This window comes from Lynx rufus, unplaced genomic scaffold (assembly GCF_022079265.1).
Source record: "Lynx rufus isolate CCGP_SWC_20201006 ecotype Redwood Valley unplaced genomic scaffold, mLynRuf1.p SCAF_2, whole genome shotgun sequence".
Taxonomy (NCBI): domain Eukaryota; kingdom Metazoa; phylum Chordata; class Mammalia; order Carnivora; family Felidae; genus Lynx; species Lynx rufus.
The window spans coordinates 43,348,242-43,370,740 of NW_025814834.1; the positions used below are offsets into that span (position 1 = coordinate 43,348,242).

General features: G+C 41.8%; 1 long non-coding RNA gene across 2 annotated transcripts in view; it reads right to left on the bottom strand.

Moving 5' to 3' along the window:
- LOC124516478 (uncharacterized) overlaps positions 1-22,499 on the bottom strand; it is a 37,610-nt gene that overhangs the window by 1,197 nt on the left and 13,914 nt on the right. Inside the window, exons 2-4 of one of the 2 annotated variants that reach the window (XR_006963048.1) lie at positions 15,371-15,479; positions 3,594-4,024; positions 60-285 (exon numbers count right to left, since the gene is read on the bottom strand). This is a non-coding gene — a long non-coding RNA (uncharacterized LOC124516478). The remainder of the gene's footprint in view (positions 1-59; positions 286-3,593; positions 4,025-15,370; positions 15,480-22,499) is intronic. The other variant, XR_006963049.1, reaches the window with a different exon arrangement.

Consider the following 22,499-nt stretch of genomic DNA (forward strand, 5'->3'; position numbering starts at 1 on the left):
CCTATGACTCCATGATTCCACGAGAAGAATGGAGATTTCTCCCTAGGTCAGTACCCTACCTTGCCCTCCTCTCTTCATCAGAGTAAGATCTCTGGCCAACAGCCTCTTGCATTGTTCAGTTTCAGACCTACGACTTGGGGAGGAACATGACACTCGATGGATCTTACATCAAGAGGCATCTCAATTCCAAATGATTACTCTTCAGTTTTTGCATACATTCCTTTAGAAAGATGATTCCAAGAAAAAGTCTCAGCAGATTTCCTGTTTCTCCCTAGTCATTCATTCCTTCACCAAAAATAGGGAGAAAATAAAATATAGCTAAAAGTTATAAGTAAGTAGTCAGTATTTCACATCCTTCACTTGCATTCTTCCCCAAACTGACACATTTCTCTCATTTATGCAAGCCACTTCCTTTTTCCTATGCAAAATTTACTCTCAGAAACATAAAAGTGTTTTAGAGATTTTTACTCTTAAGTACATTTATAATACTTCCATGCTCTCCTTTCAATAAATTCCTTCTGCTGCTTGTAATTATGGACCCCTTCAGGATTATGAACCCAGTGGTGACTTTATGATACAAAGCCAACAGCATTGTTCAATCACTAGAACTGTTCCTTTGTGTTGTTTCTAAGTTGTTAACTCCTTCAAATCATATATGTTTAATAAATAAATTCAGAAAGGTCTTATTTTTCTAGTAATAACTATCACTTGAATCATCAAGAATACTATTCATTTATAGAAGCAAATATCTAATAGCAATCATTCATTTGTCCTCCAATTTTGACACATTAGTTATAAACCACTAGAAAGACCATCTCCTCTTATTCAGGTGTGTGTGTGTGTGTGTGTGTGTGTGTGTAGTGTGTATATATATATGTATATATATATACACACATATATATATACACATATATATACACTATATATATATGTGTGTATATATATGTATATATATACACTATATATATGTGTGTATATATGTATATATATATAAATATATATACTATATATATATGTGTGTATATATATGTATATGTATATATATACACATACAGAAGATCGTGCTAAGGCCAAAGAATCCCTGAAATGGGTGCACCACTCACTTTATTTGTGAATGCAAGGAGATTAATGCATATGTGTGTGTGTGTGTGTGTATTCACATATTCACAAAAATAGAACATATATGTTTATATGTATTACATATATGTATATATACACATGCCTCCAACACTGACACTGCTGTATGCATAGCCCTCCACTCCATTATGAATACATTTTTAAGTCTGTGACTTTCTCTCAGAGGATCCAACCTCTCCAATCAGAGAAGTCGCTGAGTTCTAAGATTCATGGAGTGACTATACACTTGTTTTCAGACAGACCACTGTCATCAGATTATGAATGAAGAAATCACCCAGCCCACCTTTTAACTCAAGTCTGTAGGTGCCCTCTCTCTCCCTCTCTCGCTCTCTCTCTCTCTCTCTCTTTTTTTTTTTTTTTGGATGCCTGGTGAGTGTATTGTCAACAGTCCTTGCAGGGATTTAGGCTCAAAGGCCAAGGATTCTGTTGTAAAGTTACCCGAGCTAATGTGTTCATTCAACAAATGCTGGAGACTTTTGTTAAATAGAATTTTTAATCTATAGCCTCTGGGGATTAGAACTGGATGACTCTACCTCAGCTTTCTCATATACTCCTTAAAAAGTGGTAGGCTTGGGGCGCCTGGGTGGCGCAGTCGGTTAAGCGTCCGACTTCAGTCAGGTCACGATCTCGCGGTCCGTGAGTTCGAGCCCCGCGTCAGGCTCTGGGCTGATGGCTCAGAGCCTGGAGCCTGTTTCCCATTCTGTGTCTCCTTCTCTCTCTGCCCCTCCCCCGTTCATGCTCTGTTTCTCTCTGTCCCAAAAATAAATAAACATTGAAAAAAAAAATTAAAAAAAAAAAAAAATAAAATAAAATAAAAAGTGGTAGGCTAAGATGAAAGTTAGTCTTAAAACTAAATTCTGCCAAACACTCAAACATTTGTTGGCAAATAGGCACAAGAACAACCTCAACTGGTAAGTTTGAGGAAGTTCCACTCTTTGTCTTCAGACACACCAACAGACGTTTTGCATGAAAGGTTTACTCCAAGGTGAATGCCATAATATTCTAATGGTGAGAATAGTACCATTCTGATTAGCCAACAGCGCTCTGTTGGGGGGACCCAGGACTAAATGAGCTCAACACCTGAGGGCTTCTCCAAAGGATTTGGGTAGCTGGGCTCGCCAGATCCCCACAAATTTTCATGCAAGAGTGGCTGGACTCAACGGTCAAATATAAGTTAAACATTACCCATTTCGGCAGTGAAAAATTATTTCTTATGTTTCTTATGCTAATTAGCAAATCCTCATGTGCAGATTTCCACAGCAATATTTGAAGAGCTTGGTATTCAGGGCTGGAGCATGGATTGCTGATCAGGATACTGCAAATGCTAACTAACTACCGCTAGGACACAAATGAAAAATTAATTTCATTCACATATCATACTACTTATCCTGAAGTATTTTTAAAGTAAAGTTTCACAAAGATGATATAATAATCTAATGCCCAATTTGGGAATGCTTTAGTCTTTTATCTACTTTCATGACTGCTAAATGAATAGCACTGATGACATTATTGGAAATCTCAAGACTACGTCAATACGAGGCAAAATGATGAAGTCAAGCATCCACTTTCTCTATTCCCTACTTTAAACTCAGTATCCAAAACTAAATGACAAAAGCAGCATCTCTTCGGATGTTCTCTCCCTAGGTGTTTGCCACCACAATCTTCCCATCTGTCCAGACCAGGTACTGGGATTCATCCTCACTGGCACCTTCTCAGTCAAAAAAAATAACATATTTAGGTGGTCACTGTGGTGTGTTGAATGGTGGCCTCCAAAAAGATACGCCCATGGCTTAATCTCCAAACATGTGAATGTGGCCTTATCTGGAAAAAGGGTCTCTGTAGATATAATTAAGCTAAGGAACTTGACATGAGTTTATCCTGGATTATCTGTATGGTCCCTAAATCCAATGACAAGTATCCTTATAAGAGAGAGGCAGAGATGTGACACAGAAGACAGGGAAAGAGGAGGAGGCCGTGCGAAGACAGGACAGAGATTGGAGTGATGCAGCCACAAGCCAAGGAATGTCAGGAGTCCCTAGAAGCTGAGAGGCTGGGAAAGATTTTTGCCTACAGCCATTGCAGGGAATGATGTCTTGCCAACAACATGATTTCAGACTTCTGGTCTCCAGATCCGTGAGAATAAATTTCTGTAGTTTTAAGCCACCAGACTTATGGCGACAGCCCAGAGAACTAACATAGTCACCAAATCCTCCTGAGACCTACCTTTTTAATATCCTTGAACCCATCCTTTTGCCTCTATCACATGTCACTGGCATAATTCAGGCCACCATTAATTTCCATACAAATTCTGATTGACAGGAAAAGAGACTGAGAGGTAGTAGCAAAGACAGCCTCTGATCTGAGTTTTATTGGGGCCTTGTCTTACAAACCCTGCATGTCATACCCATTATCCGCCCAAACTGAGCACTTCTGGAAATGGGAAAATGCCAACGTACCTGATTGTCATCATCAACTAACTTCCTTAACATATCTGGCAGTCAGGTGAGCCATGCAGCAGACACAGGCCTAGTTTACCTTCACCTGAGTTTGAGAAACTGTACAGATTTCTCACATCTGTCCAAAAGAAAGAAAACAATCTGCTTCCTTTTTTTCACATATGTCTGATATTGCTTCAGTATGCTGGAAAACACAGACCTCTTGTGAATCTAAACATTTCTCCTTTCGTCTTGGACTGAAGAAAAGCTACGGCAGGAAAGGGACTCCAGTGCTCAGTGGTATTAACTGGATTAAAGCGTGAGCTGACTAATTGGAAGGAGACTTCGGCAAAAGCTCCAGGGCAGGGAGAGCAATGAGTCCAACCGTAATATTGATAAATGGTTGCTCAGCGCTTAGAGAGCTGCTTTCTGAATCTTCAGAGCTTTAAAGCCTGCAAAAAAAAAAAAAAAAAAAAAATGATCTCTCCACTAAGGTGGATGCCCATGGGCAGATGTTCTAGCAACTGTACCACTCTACTAAGTCTAGAGAACCCAGGCTCCTGGGGCTAATTAGGTTATTGGTTTCCAAGAACCGTTTGGCTCCAGGCGAGCTACCTACTCCCAGAGACAGAAATCTATTCTAGGTTCTATATTGCAGAATGTTTTCCCACTGGTTTAATGCAATCTCAATGGTCTTTATCCATAATGTAGGTGTTTCACGAATACCATTCCAATAGGTTACTAATTACCGATTACAGGCCATGGTGCCGAGAACGAATTCTTTAAGCCTTCTCCACGCTTTAGGACACTTCAGAATTTCTCTTGACAGTTGTTTACTCATTTTTAGATTCCAGCACTTCATCTCTTCTTTCTCAACATCTCCACCCAGACATTATAAGAATAAGACTAAAAACATCGCAGCATATAAAATTTGGAGGGAGGCGGTGAGAAAATCTGGGGGAAATTTCCACTCGAAGCCTCTTCTGTTAATGTCTATCACAGCTTCTCATTACCCAAGAACAGAAATCACAGTGAATGCTTCTGTCATAACACATGCAAGAAATAACTAACCGGATTGTAAAGAGACAGTTTTTATTGTATTTATTTTGGGTTGGATATAGAAATAGGCCATCGAGGAGCATGTATATGTGCATAAATACAGATATACATTTCAGCAAAATAAAATTGTACTATCACAAAAGTGTGACCGTAAAGTAATGAGATGTATTTCTTTGTCAGATTGTGGAAATCACTTGTCATTCTGTATATGCAAGTATACTATAATTGTATTTCAAATGCAGCAACACTGAAATAGCTAAGCTCACAAATATGCTGGAGTCCCTCCTCGGTTCAACACTCACGCAGTTGGCTTTACGACTCTCACAAATGTTCCAAAACCCCAGCTCCATGATCATAATGAACATGTAGACAAATTAGGTGGACATACAGCAGTAGTAGCCCATGGAGCCACCTTAACTGAGTAAGTGACTATCACCCTTCATTCTGATGATCCAGTTGTGGCGGTTCTGAAAAGGTCCCCTTGTTGAAAGGAAAAGAAAGTCCAAAGTTTTCATGCCCCGCATGGCTGACACTTATATATCTGATATTCCTTTAATTATCATTTATGGACTAGGTACCATATATATATATATATATATATATATATATATATAATCTCTAATCCCTACAGCCACTCACAAATGTGCAGATTATCATCATTACCATTTTACAGATAAGGAAACAGGCTTATAAAGGTTAAATGACTTGCCTAGAGGCTCACAAGTGATAAATAGACGAGCACATATTAGAACTTCTGTGTAATTACCAATCTTCTGTCTCATTACCAAGCCTTGTGACTCAAAGACAAAGCCCTTCATGCCCACAATTCATATTAAAATGTAAATGTAGATGGCACAGATACTGAAGACTGGGTGTAACTCACACTATCAGTAAGGAAAACCATGAATTCCCATATCTGGTAAAGACGGGGCAGGAAAAGGTTCTAGAAGAGCAGGAAGGGCATCTGAGGGGCCTGGGAACACTGTACGCCTTCTCACAATTCTGCCCGAGGAAGTTTGGAGTTCTCAAAGCCCCTTTCTTATTTCATCTCATTGCGGATAAAGCCCGTTCTCATTCTGGGGCTTCAAAAGTAGCAAGCACATTTGAATTACCCAATTCATCATGAGAGTATTGTTAGGAAAATGCCAACGCTATCAGAAATGAATTAAATTTTTCTGACAGATTGAGTTCGACTCATGCTCTCCTTTTCTTTCAACTGATATGTCATTGCTGGTTTTTTCACGATCTTGATATCTTTGCTTAGCTAGCTTTGTGCTACAGATGCAACATTTCCAGCCACTAGGGACCAAGTCAGGGTTCAGGCTTTTCTGTCTGAGTTCAAATTTTCAGAGTTCAGAGGAAGGCAGCGCCAAGGTCACCGAAATTAGAATAACCAAAGTGAAAAATGTACCAAGTGAGGCCTTATGGCTTACTCCCTAACATGACCAAGAGAAAGAGGTAGGGAATAAGATTGCTTGCATGACATTGTTTTGGTGTGGCTGTTGTTTCCAAGATCAAAGTCTCTTCAGTTCTGGTTAAATTCTCAGCATCTTTGACTCTGCATGTGGTACTCAGACCCATGTTATTGCTACAGTTTGGGGACTGTCACTAAGAAAAAGTGCTGAGTCACAAAATTGGACACCAGAAGCAAATAAGTAAAAACACCTACGGGCAAGGTTGTATTAAAATGTAATGAAGTCAAGAAATTTCTCTAGGGGGCCTTGTCTTTTTATTGAAGTAAAATAATTTTCCATGCCATGGTTGTCTCATTTTATATTTGCAGCTTTGATGACAAGGGGGGAAAAAAAGGAAGAAAGAAAGGGAAGAGAGAGAGAGAGGAAGGAAGGTAGGAAAGAAGGGAGGGAGAGAAAGGGAGGGAAGGAAGGAAGGAAGGAAGGAAGGAAGGAAGGAAGGAAGGGAAAGAAAGAAAAGAAAAGCCTTGTTATCCACGCTCTCTTCTGGAAATAGATGAGAATAGCTCAGAATCCCAGGGCTGTGGTGTGCTCTTTCATTAGAAAACAAAATGATTCATGCCAGCAGAGTCATGCTTTCAAGTGTCAGATGTTATTTGGTGTTGGCATGGTATAATGGAAGGGGCTGGAACTTAAAAAACTAAACACTGTGAATTTAAAATCCAGCCCCTGCTCCTAACCTTCTATGACCTTGAGCAAATCATTTAAATCCATTGGTTCAGTGTCTTAAGCATAGTAGACCACATATTTGGATTAGAATCACCAGAGGATACTGTTAAAAGTGCAGAATCTTGGGTCCAAACCACCACTGGAATTGAATAGCAGGTAAAGGCATGGATCTGAATTTTAAATAATCTCCAAGGAAATCCTTAAGTAGTGCTCTGGCTTCAATGATCTAATCTCTACAATGATTTCCTTAGATTAAGTGATCTGTAAAGCCCCTCACTGCTCTAACACCTTATAATTTTATAAACTAAAGGGATGATTGCCCAATAGATTAACAAATTGTGTTATTCCCATATAATGGATTACTACTAAGCAATAAAAATAAATGAATTAGTGACACATGCAACATGAGTGAATCTTAAAATAGTTATGCTAAAGAAATAAATTACACAAAAGAAAAAGATGATTCCACATACCTGAAATCCAAAATTACAAAGTGATCTATAGTCACAGTGATTGTCTAGAAATGGGGACAAAAAAGGGATTACCAAGGAGCACCATAAAACTTTTAGGGTGAAGGCCATGTTCATTATCCTGATTAAGGTGACAGTTTCCCAGGTAAAAGCATATGTAAAAATTTATGAAATGGTACACTTGGAATTTGAAATCTGTGCCTCAATAGGTGGTTTTAAAAAAAAGGAAGAAAGAAGGAAAGAAAAAGAGTAGGAGCTTAGGGAAGCCTTAACATCCCAAAAGATTCCTGTCCAAGTATAGAAGACGACCATCAGAGGGCAGGACGAGGGAGTGCTCCTGGACAGAGAGCAGGGGGCATCATCAAACACAGAGGGAGTCACAGGCATCCTAAACTGTTCCACCTCAAAGGCCAGAGAAGTCATCTGGAAGCTATGAAAGCCTACGCTGTCGCCTGCACAACCTGGGTACCAGAAGACTGCCAGCTGCCCAACCCACCGACCCCAGCTGCTGATGCCACTGGGATACTCCCCACGTGCCTCCTGCTGCAGCGTGGTTGGTGAGTGCCTGGACCTGCCCACACGGTTACGGCACCGCATCGCCCATCACATTCAGCCCAGACCAGCATCAGGGCTTTTGAGATTCCAACACGGGGAAAGGTGGTGTCCATTTAAGATGACCTTGCTGGCACAAAGGAGTCTCAAACTAGAGTCGTGTTGAGCCCTTGCTCCAGGCTCTTCCAAAAGAAAGTTTCCAGCTCCCACTGTCACTAGGCTGATACCAGTATCACAGTCTATGTCTACACATTCTCTTCTCTTACCTTACCGACTGGCTGCCCCCACCTCTCCCACGTGGGGGATTCATAAAAACAAATGACCTCATTCTGATGAAGCACGTACATCGGCACAGAGAGTGCAAGGGAACTGCCTACACCCTGAGCTCTGAGCTCTGCTTTCTGTAGCCTTGAAAGAACTTTACTGGAAGCTCTGGCAGAAAGTTAAATTGAATAAAGATCAAAGTTGATAAAATTCCTGGTAAACCCACAAATGGTCCACTTTAAAGGCAACAGTCCTATTCACTTCTGATTAAAATGGAAATTGTCTGTGAAGAACCTCCTTGGAACAAAGTTGAATGATGGGACTAGATTAAGAGAGAAGTTCATTACCCTTAAGTGAAAAATGCACAAAGCCATCATTCAGAGGCAGTAATGGAGTAGCGATGGTAAAGAGATAATTAAAAGGACAACTTAAACTTAGCTGAACGATTTTGGAGATCCTCAGGGCACTGAAAATGGAACCAACTCCCCCCAAATACATACTATCCTGACTGCCAAGATGATCAGATTACTGTCTCGTCATATATGTTGGTCCAGTTACCTCTGAGTATCACAGCACAGATATTAGAAACAAGTTCTGCCCATGGCCTCTAGTCTGTTTTTTTCTGGTTTCGGAGAAGGCATCTACTTCTGTTCATTTCCTCAGCTCCTATATTTATCCCAAGCAGCAGGTGCCTGTTTTACCTGACCAGTCATGGGGAGCATGTATTGGCATAATCACTCTTCTTCCCCCACCCCCATTACCACCACCCAGCTCCAGAAGCAATCAACGTGGTAGACTCTTACCGCCTTTACTAAAGAATAGAAATTTGCTGCTAATTACAGAAATCAGGGGCAACATTAATTAGACTCTAAACCAGCACTGTCCCCCTCCTTCCCCCTGCCCATTTTTTCATTTCAGTAATGCATGCAGCCTCACTGACAGCAGACTCTCTTAGGAAAAGTAGAATTGATAACATTCTGAATTCCACATGTTAGCCATAGATTGTTCTGCAAATCTTGGTGGGTCCTGTTGTTTAGTAAAGAGCGTGAAAATCTCAAAGAATGATTGGAAGTTTGTGGACCAAGTATGGGTCTTTCCCTCCTGCACTGTCTGCATTTTGGAGATAAGAACTACTAACTACAGGCTGGAGAATTTCCTGTATTTGTACAGGAACACACTGCATGTACACAGAGCATTTCCCACTCACAGAGGCCAGGACCAGGTGAGGCTATATGATGACAGGTTTAGGTTTAGACGCTATGGCCAAAGTTCATCTTAACAAAGCAACCTGGCCACTCAGATCTCCAGACTCTTCTCCCAATTGCTGGTGACTCAGAATGACCTCAAGGAGTTCAATTACCACCATTCTAACTCTATTTTCTTCCAACACGCACAATCAAATTCCTCTAGGGATATTGAAAATTACTAAGAAGAGACACTTTGGTTTCCTCAGATGAAAATGAATCCAGATGAAAACACAGTATTAGAATTCTTAATCATTGAGATTTCTGAAGGCTGGCAGGTGTAAGTAGATGGTCATCAGCAATGAGACTGTAGGGTAAGAATCGAGTGCAAGGCATCAAACTGGACACAGTTAACCAGAAGGTTCACCTGAGGAATGAAACTGGTAGACCCTTAAGCTTTAAAGGTGCTCCAGGAGAACCAGGCGGTAATTATAAAATTGGATTCATGGAGAGCACTTTTAAATCACAGTGAAGAGCTCATTTCTGAAGCCATTGGTTAAGTTATTGCTTCTGACCATCGCCATGGCTGCCAATCCCTTTTACAGAGCCAAAAAAGAAACCAATTTTAGCTCCAACTTCTTTAACCTCTTACCTTTCCTAGGAAGGAATGTTCTGCAGAGAATCTGAAAGTTGAATCTTCTAGTAATAAACACTTTAGAAGACAGACAGAAAGAAAAATCTCAGTTGAGAAACTTTTCACAAACTAACTCAAGAGGAGTTATTAAAAACAAGTGAAAAGAAATGGCACACTGGCCGCAGCTGTGACTGCCTGCTCTTGAAAGTAGGAATGTGGCAGAAAGAAATTTTTTGTGGAAAGAGTTAGTATTATTGTTGACGCCAGACAGGCTGGGCTGTGTATGGGTCTGAGGGTAATTGCCCACTTGTTTTTAAGCACCCTAAAGCCCTGGGGAGCATCGATGTGGCTCTCCTGAGGGCTCATCACGTACACACATCTGGGCACCCACAGAAAAAGGCATTGCCCATCTGGATTCACAACGTTGCTGTTTCTGCGGGGAAGCTTCTTTATTACTTAGGAATACAGTGAGTGATTTAAACTTACTTTTGTGCTTGGGAGCAAGCAATTTACAATTAACCCCACACAGATTATTTGTTTGTTTCTTTAATACTACGCAAAGCAATCTACAGATTCAATGCAACCTCTATCAAAATTTCAGTGGCATTTTTCACAGAACTAGAAAAATTAATTCTAAAATTTGTACAGAACCACAAGAGATCCCCAAAAGCTGAAACAATCTTGAGAAAGAAGAACAAAGCTGTAGGTATCCTACTCTCTGATTTCAAACCGTACTACAAGGCTATCGTGTTCAAAACAGTATGGTATTGGCATAAAGTGAACACACAGATCAATGGACCAGAATTGAGGCCCAGAAATAAGCCCATGCAGATATAGACAATTAGCTCATGACGGAGGAGTCAAGAACGTACAATGGAGAAAGTCTCTTCAATAAGCGGTGCTGAAAAACCTGGAAAGCCACAGGCAAAGGAATGAAACTAGACTCCTATTTTACACCATACACAAAAATTAACTCAAAATGGATCAGAGACCCAAATCTGCGACTGAAACTGTAAAATTCCTAAAAGAAAACATAGGCAATAAGCGCCATGACATTGGTCTTAGCATTGTGTTTATGGACCTGATTCCAAAGGCAAGGGAAACAAAAGCAAAAAAAAAACAAGTGGGACTACGTCAAACTTAAAAGCTTCTGCATGGCAAAGGACACCATCATCAAAAAAAAAAAAAAAAAAGAACAACCTACTGAATGGGAGAACATACTTGCAAAGCATATATCCAATAAGGGGTTAATATCCAAAATATATAAAGAATTCATACAACTCAATAATAAAAAAAGTCACAATTTTAAAAATGAGCAGAGAACCTGAATAGATTGGTGGGAATGGAAGTTGGCACAGCCACTATGGACAACATAGAGATTCTTCAAAAAATTCAGAATAAATCTACCAAAAAAATAAAAAAATAAATGATTTGCCTCAAAAATAAAAAATAGAATAAATATACCATGGGATCCAGCTATTCCACTTCTGGGTATTTATCCAAAGTATACAAAAACAAAATTTGAAAAGATATAGGCACCCCTCTGTTCATCGCAGCATTATTTACAATAGGCAAGATATGGAAACAACCCAAGTGTTAACCGAACATATAAAGAGGATGTGGTATGTGTGTCTGTGCATTATACATATAAAATAATTATATCATATATAGACACTCATACACATGCATGACAGAATACTACTCAGCCATCAAGAAGAATGAAACTGAAATTTTGCCCTTTGCAACAACATAGACCATTGTGCTAGATGAAATGAGTCAGAAAAGAAAAATATCGTGTGATTTCACTTGTACGTGGAATCCAAATAAATAAATAAATAAAACAATGAACAAGCAAAACAACACAAAAACAAACTCATAGATACAGAGAACAGATTGGTAGCTCCCAGATGGAAAGAGGGTCAGGAGATGGGCAAAATGGGTGAAGGGGGTCAATTGTATGGTGATGGAGGGTAACTAGACTTTCAGTGGTGATCATTTTGTAGTGTATACAGATGTCTAATTACAATGTTGTACACCTGTACATATATATACAGTGAATGCCATTAAAAATGCTATATACAAATTTTACCCCAATAAAAATATCAGGTATGTATTACTATTATAATTTTTTAAAGCTAATAAAGTTTCTATTTAAAAGAAACAAGATCCTCTACTATTGCTCTGGGGGATCTAAAAACAGTGATGAAGGAGAACTAACTTCTTGAGTTTGAGCCTCAGGAACTCAACTTGGGAAGAGAAGGGCTCAGTAGTTCTGGCTAGGTATAAATCCTCAGAGTGAGAAATCTGGCTAGGCTCAGATATCATCCATAGGTTGCAGAGGTGACCGTGCTGGTCCCATGTGGACAAAATGGTTCTCTTTGTGGCTCTGCTCCTTAGACTCTGATGGTCCCAGAGTTCAGAATTAGTTGCAGTGGTGAATCATCTGGGATCTGTTGGAACCAGGAATAAATATTGCCTTAATTAATGCTCACATGAACACAAGACCGGCTTTGCCATACAACCCTGGACCTGGGGCATTCTGCAGGCTTCTTCCTCTCTTCATGGAACATAAGTTTGTTGAGTGCTTGCCCCAGGACCCTGATAAGCTACTGGGGTGGTGAACTATCTGAGAGGAAGTCCTAACTCCACAAGCAGATAAGGTAACTCTTAAATATCTATGAATGCACCCTTCTAATGCTACAAAAAGAAGGAGGAACAAGGTTCTGTGAGCATGTGAGAAAACAGGAAGTGCTTTATTCTTCCTGAGAAGGGTGAAAGAGAACCTCAGGAAGAGGGAGACTTTGAGCCAGGTCTTGAAATCCAGGAGGATGTTGCGATGCAGAGGAATCAGAGACAAGCACCTTCAGGAGAAGGAACAGCGTAAACGAAGACACAGAGACCTCACCCCTCTCAGAGAACATCCCGTAGTACATGTGGCTAAAATGAGAGTGACAGGGTGTGGAAGGAGACAAGATAAGACAGTAGAAGGAGGCTGGGGACAAAATAGAAAAGGCCTTACAAATGCTCTAGACTTCACCCTTTGGACATTAGGGTACCATGGAAGTCTTTTAGAGCAGATAAGATGTAATCAAATGTGCATTTTTAAATAGTCACTCTGGCATCATTGTGGGGGGTGAATTTGGGGGTTGATGTAGAACTTGGAAGAAAGAAAAACTCTTGCAGTATTTGGCAGGTGGGAAATGAGGAGGCCGAAGCCAAACAGTGAAGTAGTGGGTATCAAAGTAATATTTCTGATGGACAAGTAACAGACTTGGGAGATTCATTGGAAGGGGAGCTTGAAGGAAAGGGAGACAGAGAAGGATTCCCAAATTTCTAGCTTTTGTCTAAGCTAGAGGAATGTTCTTTCCATGAAGCATGGAAGGGGCTATTGAGGGAGGAAAAGGTGGGGTGAGGGAAAGGGGGCTGAATCATTTGCTTTTGGTCATGTTGAGCTGGCAGCTTAGAATGTATAGTAGAGAGTTGGGAATGCAGATCCCGACCTCAGATATTTACGATGCTTGTTTTTGCATGACCAAACGGAGACTAGGAAATGTTAGATAGTATGTCCAAGGATTCCTAGTAAGTGGTGACTTTGTGTCATCTTGTGTCCCTGGGTTTTATCACGGTATCTGAAGTGAATAAATGTCACTTCAGTAGCCCAAAACCAGAGAAGAGAAAGGGTAGAATCTGGAAAACACCAGATTCTAAGGGCAGGCAGAGTGAGAATGAGCCAATAAGGGCTGAGAGAGAACAGCGGGATTGGTATTGTAAAAGCCAAGGAAGAAGAATTTCAAGAAAGATGAAATGTCACATGGCTTGAAGCTTGGGGAAGAGGAGAATTTGGCCATCTGGGGTCATTTTCACCTTTGATAGAGATGAATGTGAGAGCTAGTTTGGAAATGATTGAAGAGAGAATAAGAAGTAAAGCAATGGAAGAGAAACATCCGACTACACCTCCAGAGAATTCAGGCTTACAGAAAGGAGTGAAAAAGTGGGGAGCTTGAGGGAGGGTTTTCGGGGTTGGCTGGATGGTTGGTCCTAAAGGATGAAGTAGACTAGAGTGCATTTATGGGCAGAGAAAAAGGCTCTAGTGGACAGAAAGAGGCCAGAGATAGAAATCAGTGGCTTAGTTAAGGGTGAGCTAAGGAGAAGAGGCAGTGGAGTGACTTTGTGACATAACACATCTAATCCTCTGAAACAGAAGGGAAGTAAAAAGTATGAACAAGGAAGCCCTCCTTGAAAACTAGCCTCTAGGGGGCCCCTGGGTGGCTCTGTCGGTTAAGGAACTGACTCGATTTCAGCTCCCTTTCGGGAGATAAGGCCCCGAGTCCCGCTCTGCACTGCTTGGGATCCCTGCTTGGGATCTCTCTTTCCCTCTGTTTCTCTGCCCCTTTCCTGCTCTTTCTCTTGTTCCAAATAAATAAATAAACTTAAAAAAAAAATCAGCCTCCAGGTTTAGGATTACTTCTTGATTTCGTGTCATGAATTTCTCCAAAAGTGGCTAATTAGAAAAATCATAGCACTCGCTCTAATTGACATTGAAAAGCCCAAAGCCTGGGTTTTCAATTCTATTTGGCATTGGCCAAACAGAGGTTTAACTTGAGGCTCTTATTTTCTGGTTTTTATTTTGGTCTATTTCAACCTTGATTTAACAACTGGAAATATCAGACGAAAAGGGACATAAAAAAGAGAAGGCATTTCATTTCACCATGGACTCAGCCTTCCAGGAAATACCACCATTCCACAGCGGCAATAAGTGATACTATAGCCCCTACCCAAAACTCTTCACCTCCTGGTTATGCTGGACCAATTAGGGGGCCATTGACATTCCCCACAACAATGGAGCTCACACCATACAACTGACAGCACAGACACTAAAAAATAAATTGCGATCTATTCCTCATTCACACTACACCCCTCTTCCTGAATGCAATTCCTTCTACAAAAGCAAGAACTCTGGTCTTTGGTCTCTCACAGCTTCAGTTTTATGATACGGTCCAATCGATGAGGATTTACTTCAGCCATAATTTTCAGTGGCAAAGCTTAGGATTTTAACTGTCTTTAAATGTATTTCTCTAATTTTATAATAATTGTCCTACTTCTTTCTTCTCCATGTACTATCCTTATCCTGAAAACATACCAGATCTGAGGTTCTGTGTAACTGAAGCTTGGGTTTGGATATTATGTAGATGAGCGAGAAATGAAAAGGATTTATTTTTCCGAAACCACCTATCCTCCTGATACGATGAGGGTCTGAGGAAAGTCTTACGTAACCCTCCCACTCCCCACAAACGTACCTTACAAAGTTTTGCAAGGGGCAAGTGACGAATGGCACAAACACATGTATCTTTGGCTGAAAGAGCTAAGTCCGATTCGTAAGCAAAACATGTACTTTAGTCTCAGATGTTCTCAACGGATATGTTCAAGGGCTTAATGGTCATAGCACACTAAGCCATGCCACGTCCTGCATGACTCTGTGAGTCATCAACCTTACCGCATCCAGCTCTGTACTCTGTTCACGTCCTGCAACCACATCTTCCTGGATTCATTGTCATTTCTTGTTACACTTCGAGTCCGAATGCTTTATCTTCCCCCTTCTTTTTCTGGAATAAACCAGAGCATTTTAGATGGAAAATGTTGCCTCTATGAAACAAAAGAAATCGCCAAAGTGGGTCTCTCTCTAATCTTTCTGGGTCGTCTAGTATGACTGGAAGGTTGTTGGCTAACAGTGCAGGAGATGTCGCCCTCTAATGGAGAAAGTGTTTTCAGGCGCTCACGGGTTCAGTGCCACCCGTAAAAGGTCATTTGGCTTTTTGCTCTGCTCCCATTTTGCCAATCGTCCTCCCCCAAAAATTCACTTCAAACTCAACTCTAACTCTCTATATTTCCTTACAAACCAGTTCTTCATTTTACTTCTAACACATTTTTCTTTATAAAATTAATATATGCTAATTGCTTTAATATTCAGAAAACACAAACAGATCAAAGACAATAAAAATCCCAAGAGTCAGAAATAATCACTATTAACATTTTGAACTTTATAATCCTTCCAGTCTTTTTCTCTGCACCCTCAGAAACAAATACACAGATACATGTATCTATATGTAATTTTAGAGCGTTTCCTAAAATGGATTTATATACTTCTTCTTTCCATGTGACAATAGATCGTGTCTTTTGTACCAGTTAATATTTGTTTCTTTGATAAAAAATGATAGTTTCTAAATATAAATGCTAACTGCGACCAACAAAATAATCCAAAGACTCATAAAGGTACACACACACACACACACACACACACACACGCCCCTTATGCTGTCCATCTGAGGTAGCCAAAGTTAATATCCTGTTTTGTAACCACCTAGATCTTCCTCTACCTCACAGAAACTTTCACACACATATACAGAGATTCTAGCTTTTCTTTACAAAATGGGCTCTTGCCCTATATATTATTATGAAAAAAACTTTTTCATGCAATACATCACAGATATTCCTCCAGGTCAATAAATCAAGGCCTAATTCCTTATATTAGAACCACATTAGTAGAACACAGCATGGATATACCGTAATTGCCATCCCTCGTCCTATTGACAGACATTCAATTATTCCCAAATTTTTGCCTTACCTACGTGCTTTACTGCCTATAAGATAGATTCTCATAAATAAAACTGCTGGTCAAGGGTTGCACACTTCTAATTTGGAACATTTTAGAAGTTTCTGTCAAATTCCTTTGCAAAGAGTTTGTAAAAATCCCAACTCTTCCCGGCCATGTAGGAATGTGCCTGTCCCTGCAGCCTTACCAGCACTAAATGTTATGTTCCTCTTTCACCTTTCCATTCTGAGGGTTGAGAAATTGTACCTTGTTTTTACTTTCACTTGCATTTCCTCAAATACTAGTTCACTTTTGTGTTTTTTATGTGTGAATATTCCTCTAAAATACATGTTTAAAGTCTTGGGATTTTAACATATTAGCATACCGTTGATTATTTAATCAATCTCCTGCTATCACATACAAGAGTTTTATCCAACGTCTTCAAGTTATTAGCGATACTGCAATTAAGATCCAGCTCTATTTTTGTGTGTGTCTACCTATTTGCTCAGACTAAATTCCTGGAACTGGAATTGTTGTGTTCATGAGCACTGGTAAGCAGAGCAATTAAGAGTGTGGGTCCTGGGGGCTCAGTTCAGTGTCTGACTCCGGATTTCAGCTCAGTCATGATCCCAGCGTCGTGGGATAGAGCCCTGCATTGGGCTCTGTGCTGGGTGTGGAGCCTGGTTAAGATTCTCTCTCCCCCACTCCTGCCCTTCCACCCCTCTCTAAAATAGGAGAGGAGAGGAGAGGAGAGGAGAGGAGAGGAGAGGAGAGGAGAGGAGAGGAGAAAATAAATAAAATAAAATAGTGTGGGTTCTGGAGTCAGACTCTTTGGACTGAATTCTAGATTTATCACTCTCTAGTAGTGTGACTTGAGGCAAGTTGTTGAGCCTTTCTTGTTTCAGTTTCCTTATCTGCAAAGTGGAGATAATAACATAAAACTCAGGATTGTTGAGAAATGAAACTTGTTAGTACAAAGCTCTTGGAACAGTCTCTGGGATACAGTAGGTGCTAAATAAGCACCTGCTAGTGTTACAAACACCTTTAAGGCTTTCAACGGATGTTAAAAGTGAGTTTTGACCCAGGCACTTGGAACCCAGACTCCAGAACCAGGTTCTCACCCACTCTGCTTACTGGCACTCAGGAACACAACACTTCCAGGTCTGGCATTGAGTCCGAGGAGATAGAGAGACATCCACGAACTAACATACATGGACCTTAATGGCAACAGATGTTCCACCTTAAAGTTAGGTGCCTGAACAAAATATTCAAAGGGCGAAAATGAGGGCCTTCTTCCTCCCTTGGATCGTTTAGGCAGAAAGGGCTGCAAGTTTGGAAGGGGAAGTAGGTGTGACCAGCATGTCTCCGGCTGAGCTGTGCTGGGGGCCCTCATCAATGGGGGGAGGAGGGGTGCATGGTGATCCTCACCTCAAGCCTCCTACCCTCTTCCCCCACCATGGTCCGTCCTCTGACAGGCCAGAAGATGCAATTAGCAAGTAGACAGACGGGAAGAGAAGAATGAGAGAAGGTGACTGAAACCACTGTCCGCAAGATGGGTGGCCCATCAACCACAGACATCAGCTGGGGGAAGGCGGGGAAAAGCGTCACCTCGGAATGAAGGGTGAAGTGTGATTTGTATCTTGGACTGTATACTCTTCGTCTCTGAGGCAAGCCGGTGTTTGGGACTTTGACCACAGGCCAATCTATTCCACATGAGTAATCAGAAAAGTCAGGGCGCCAGCCAAGTTTTCAGCCAGGGACAGGGGCAGATTCCACCGCTGAATAAATTTTCAAGGGGTGATAGGAGATACAAACAAAAAACTCATCACGCCTGTTCAACGTAAAGATCCCACATAATAAAACACTGACTTCCAGAAAACTTGTCTCCATTTACTCTCCAATGAGCCGCGTAAGGAGTCTGTTCTCTCCTCGCCCCAAACCCTCATGATCTACAATTTGGTTTCCCAAACAGACTTTAATCGCGTGAAGAGAGCAAACGGAGAGGCTGACACAGATACGTTGTTTGGCAAGTATGTTTCTAACGGGCCAGCCGGTCTCTTAGGAGATTAGTTAATGCAAACAGGGCCTGTAGAATGAAGTCACTTTGGGAGTTGACGAGTCTGGTTCCCACACGCCCACCTGAGGACCAGCCCTGGGTCTCCCGCAGCCCGGGGGCTCCAGAGGGGGTCCGAGGCCCTCCGGGAAGCCAGCTGGCTTCCAGCTCTGCGTCTCTTTAGCACCATTTAAGCCGCAACAAGCAGAACAGCCGGCTTTGAGGAGGGAGCGCATGAAATGGCCTCCGGGGACCAAGAAGCTACACGTTCACAGACTAAGAGATCCGGTGTCTAATTGCCAAGCGGCGAGCCGTCGAGCATCTCATTGAGAGGGAGCATTTGAACGAGGAGCCGAAATAACCCCGACTCCATTCGGCACAGAATGAGAGCTGAGCCCCACGATGAGCAAAAATAGCAGGTCTGCGGGGCCGTGGAGAGGTGCTGGCAGTGGGGCGTGTGCGCATTGCCGTGACAGGCAAACACAACACCAGGAAAACACTTAATCTTCCTGCTTATCCCCAGAAGGACTAATAACCAGGGTGAGAGGGAGCGCCGCATCCTTCTTCATTTAGAAACGAGCTGCCCCTAATGCCGTGCTCTCCCAGTTTATAGACCAAATACCTGCTCGCACTAAAACTGCCACATATTATAAACCTCACCGAGGAAGTGAATTCATCACGTTCCCTCTCCCTTAAGGATAGTTTTTCCCTGGAGTACATAACCCATTACTGCATATCTTGTAGAAATCAAATGCAGACTCCATACTCCACCACAGAACAAATAGGTTTTGTAGGGGGAAGAAAAAAATGCACAAATCATGACATTTTGTTTTTCTTTTAGCTTCAAGGCTTTCATTTCGTTACGGTTACTGTTCTGTTCTTTGTCTTTAAGTAGCCATTCCTCCGGCATCCCTCCCCTGGATTTGAGCCAGAGCTGAGGAAAAAAAACGTCACGGTCACCTTGGTCTCTGGGCGCAGACTCAAGGGTGGCATCCAGGCCAGTCTGGACCACAGCGAGAAGTGGGTTGAGGGGTGCGAAGATGTCTTTCAGTTAACTTGGACCCTTTTCTGACTCTCTCCCCCTCATTCATACAGGTTCCTGACTTCATTCAACCGAGGAGGGCGACCATTTCTGCGATGCCACTGACACGAGGCTCCACAGGTTCAGGGGTTTGTCGTTCACCCCCGTGTCCCCGTGCCCAACACAGGCCTTGGCACACGGTAAGCCGTGAATGAGGATTTGGCGAAAGAATCTCTATGTGAATGAAAGAGTGAGTTGAGTACATTTAAAGACAACTATAGGGCCACCTGGGTGCCTCAGCCTGTTAAGTGTCTGACTTTTGACTTCGGTTCAGGTCATGATCTTGTGGTTCGAGAGTTCGAGCCCCACGTCAGGTTCTGCATTGACAGAGCCTGCTTGGGATCCTCTCCCTCTCCTTCCCTCTTGGCCCCTCCCCTGCTTGTGCTCTCTCCCTCGCTCTCCCAAAATAAATAAATAAGCTCAAAAAAATTCAAAGACAACTCTAAAAGGAATCCAGAGACTGATTCTAATGCTAGACGTTGAGGACATTAATGCTTGTGGCATACCTTCTGTGTATCAATGATAGGCAGGGCACTTGAAGGCTCATTTAATCCCCACACACCTCATACTCAGCAGTTGTTGCATTCATCTGGGCTTGCCTCTTCCAGCCCAAGCTGCAGCTGGAAACTGAGTTGTTTCCATAACTTTAGAAACACAAAGCAGTGATGACTTTAAGGAATAAAGATCTCAGTGGTTTCTTGAGTGAGCCTCCTTCTTGTGCTATGTCTCATCGATATGCCCAGCCAGATCGATGGATCAATCCATCTTTTTTCTTAAATTGCATAGGGAAGGTGGGAGGAGTCAAAAGTCACGTTTTAAAATCAGAGAGCACTTTTACACACTTAAAATCATGTTAAACGCCTGGGGCTGGGCTCACTGAATTTATCCTTGGCTTTAAACTCGTCCAGAGTGGTTAGAGATGGTTAGAGCCGGGAAAGCAACGCGACCCAACTAGGCAAATGACAGTGCTCAGTTTAAGCTCTAAGAATGTGCAGGTACGCCGAGCTTCTGCAGCACTTTAGGGACACCCCGAAATGTCACAATAACTAAAAGAATCTTAAAAGGGGGCTTAAGCCAAGGAGATCCTGTTGTGTTTTGATGTATCCCCAACACCACACAACCTTAGTTATCTCTCTTAAACCTAAAGTTTGGAGAGAAGGGATTATTTTAGTTCTCTGAGTGGTTAAATTGTAGATAAACAAGAGCATGTGGGGGCGCCTGGGTGGCTCAGTCGGTTAAGCGTCCGACTTCGGCTCAGGTCATGATCTCACGGTCTGTGAGTTCGAGCCCCACGTCGGGCTCTGTGCTGACAGCTCAGAGCCTGGAGCCTGCTTCGGATTCTGTGTCTCCCCCTCTCTCTGCCCCTCCCCCACTCACACTCTGTCTCTCTCTCCCTCAAGAATGAATAAACGTTAAAAAAAATTTAAACAAGAGCACGTGGCACTTTGCTTCAAGGAACAAACAACGTCTGATGCATGCTGAAGCCTCTGTGGGCATGGTAGAGCCCTTTCTTAGGCTAAGTTTTGTCAAATGGACATCATGACATCATTTCCAATTTTCCTACCCCTGAAAAGACGTATTTACGTTCAAGAAACATATTTTTCCCCCTAACTTTCCTTCCATTGTTGTATCCAGGATGCAACAATATTAAGCGAGGCTGACCATCATGGTCCAAACGGAGAACTTCCTGTGTACATGGCTGTGTGGTCAAGGCCTGCCTTTGTCGCTCATGAACGTCATTCAAGATAAACCATTATCTCTGTTGTGTATGATTCTAGGCTGAAGCACAGCTGAGCCTTGCTCATTTCAGCTCAAGAAAGAGAATTCAATAGGATTCTCAAGGAAATTTCTCAAGGAAATTGCTCAAAACTTGCCTACTATATGCAGTTTATGAGTAATAAGTTAGCCATTTTCATGATGTCAAAACTCACGGTCATGTGAATTTAAGATAATCCCCAAAGTAATTGTTTAAACACAAAGTAATATCTGGTTTTAAGTGGAGGTTTCCAGGAGAGCTTAGGGGCCCCTAAACTAGGAACTTTAATCTGTTAGTTCAGATGGAAAAGGAGCAAGAAGGAGCTTTCTTCCTTGATTCTGATATTCTCCTTCTTGGCGTTATTGCACAGACCCAGAGATTCATTGGACACTATCTCAAACTCCATTTCGGTAGCCCATGGCAGAAAAGTTGACCATCTCTATAACTTTCGTGTCCTTTTCTCTCTTTTTCTTTCTTTCTTTCTTTCTTTCTTTCTCTCTTTCTTTCTTTCTTTCTTTCTTTTAATGCTAGATTTGATCTCCACTTGAACTTTTTGTCCCCTCGTCCTTCTGGTCTTTAAAACACAGGATCAGAGAAACAAAGCTTTGTATGGACTAATATTCCTGGGCTTTCCCCACTGAAGGTCCATCTTTGTATATTTTCACACATGAAATAGCAGAGGAGATGGCCCCACTGTGGAGAAACTCGTGGACCCCACTGAGCACAGCCCTCTGATTTCAGTCTAGGGAACCAAGGCCCAACATACAGGACCAACATGAATGAGGAGAGAGGGCCACCTTCGTTCATGTGGCTTCATGGACGCTCCCTCACTGCCAACAGCCTACCTTCCCAATTCTACTCTTTTCTCGATCCTGACTCAACATTCAAAAACTTAGAAATCTTCCTCGTGCCTCATTTTGCATTGTGCAGTTATAAAAACTTCATTTCAATTATCTCCTAGATTAGGACATTCAAAGTACTGGTGGACTGTGTAATGTGCCAATGAAAAGTCAGGTTTCCTTTTCTAGAAGGTCCGTTGATTCTTAACTTTTCTTCATATTCTCTGCCACCCTCTTTTTACCCACCGCACACACGAGTGGCTGAACTTTTCCATATTTCCATCGGCCATATCTTTCTGCCCAAG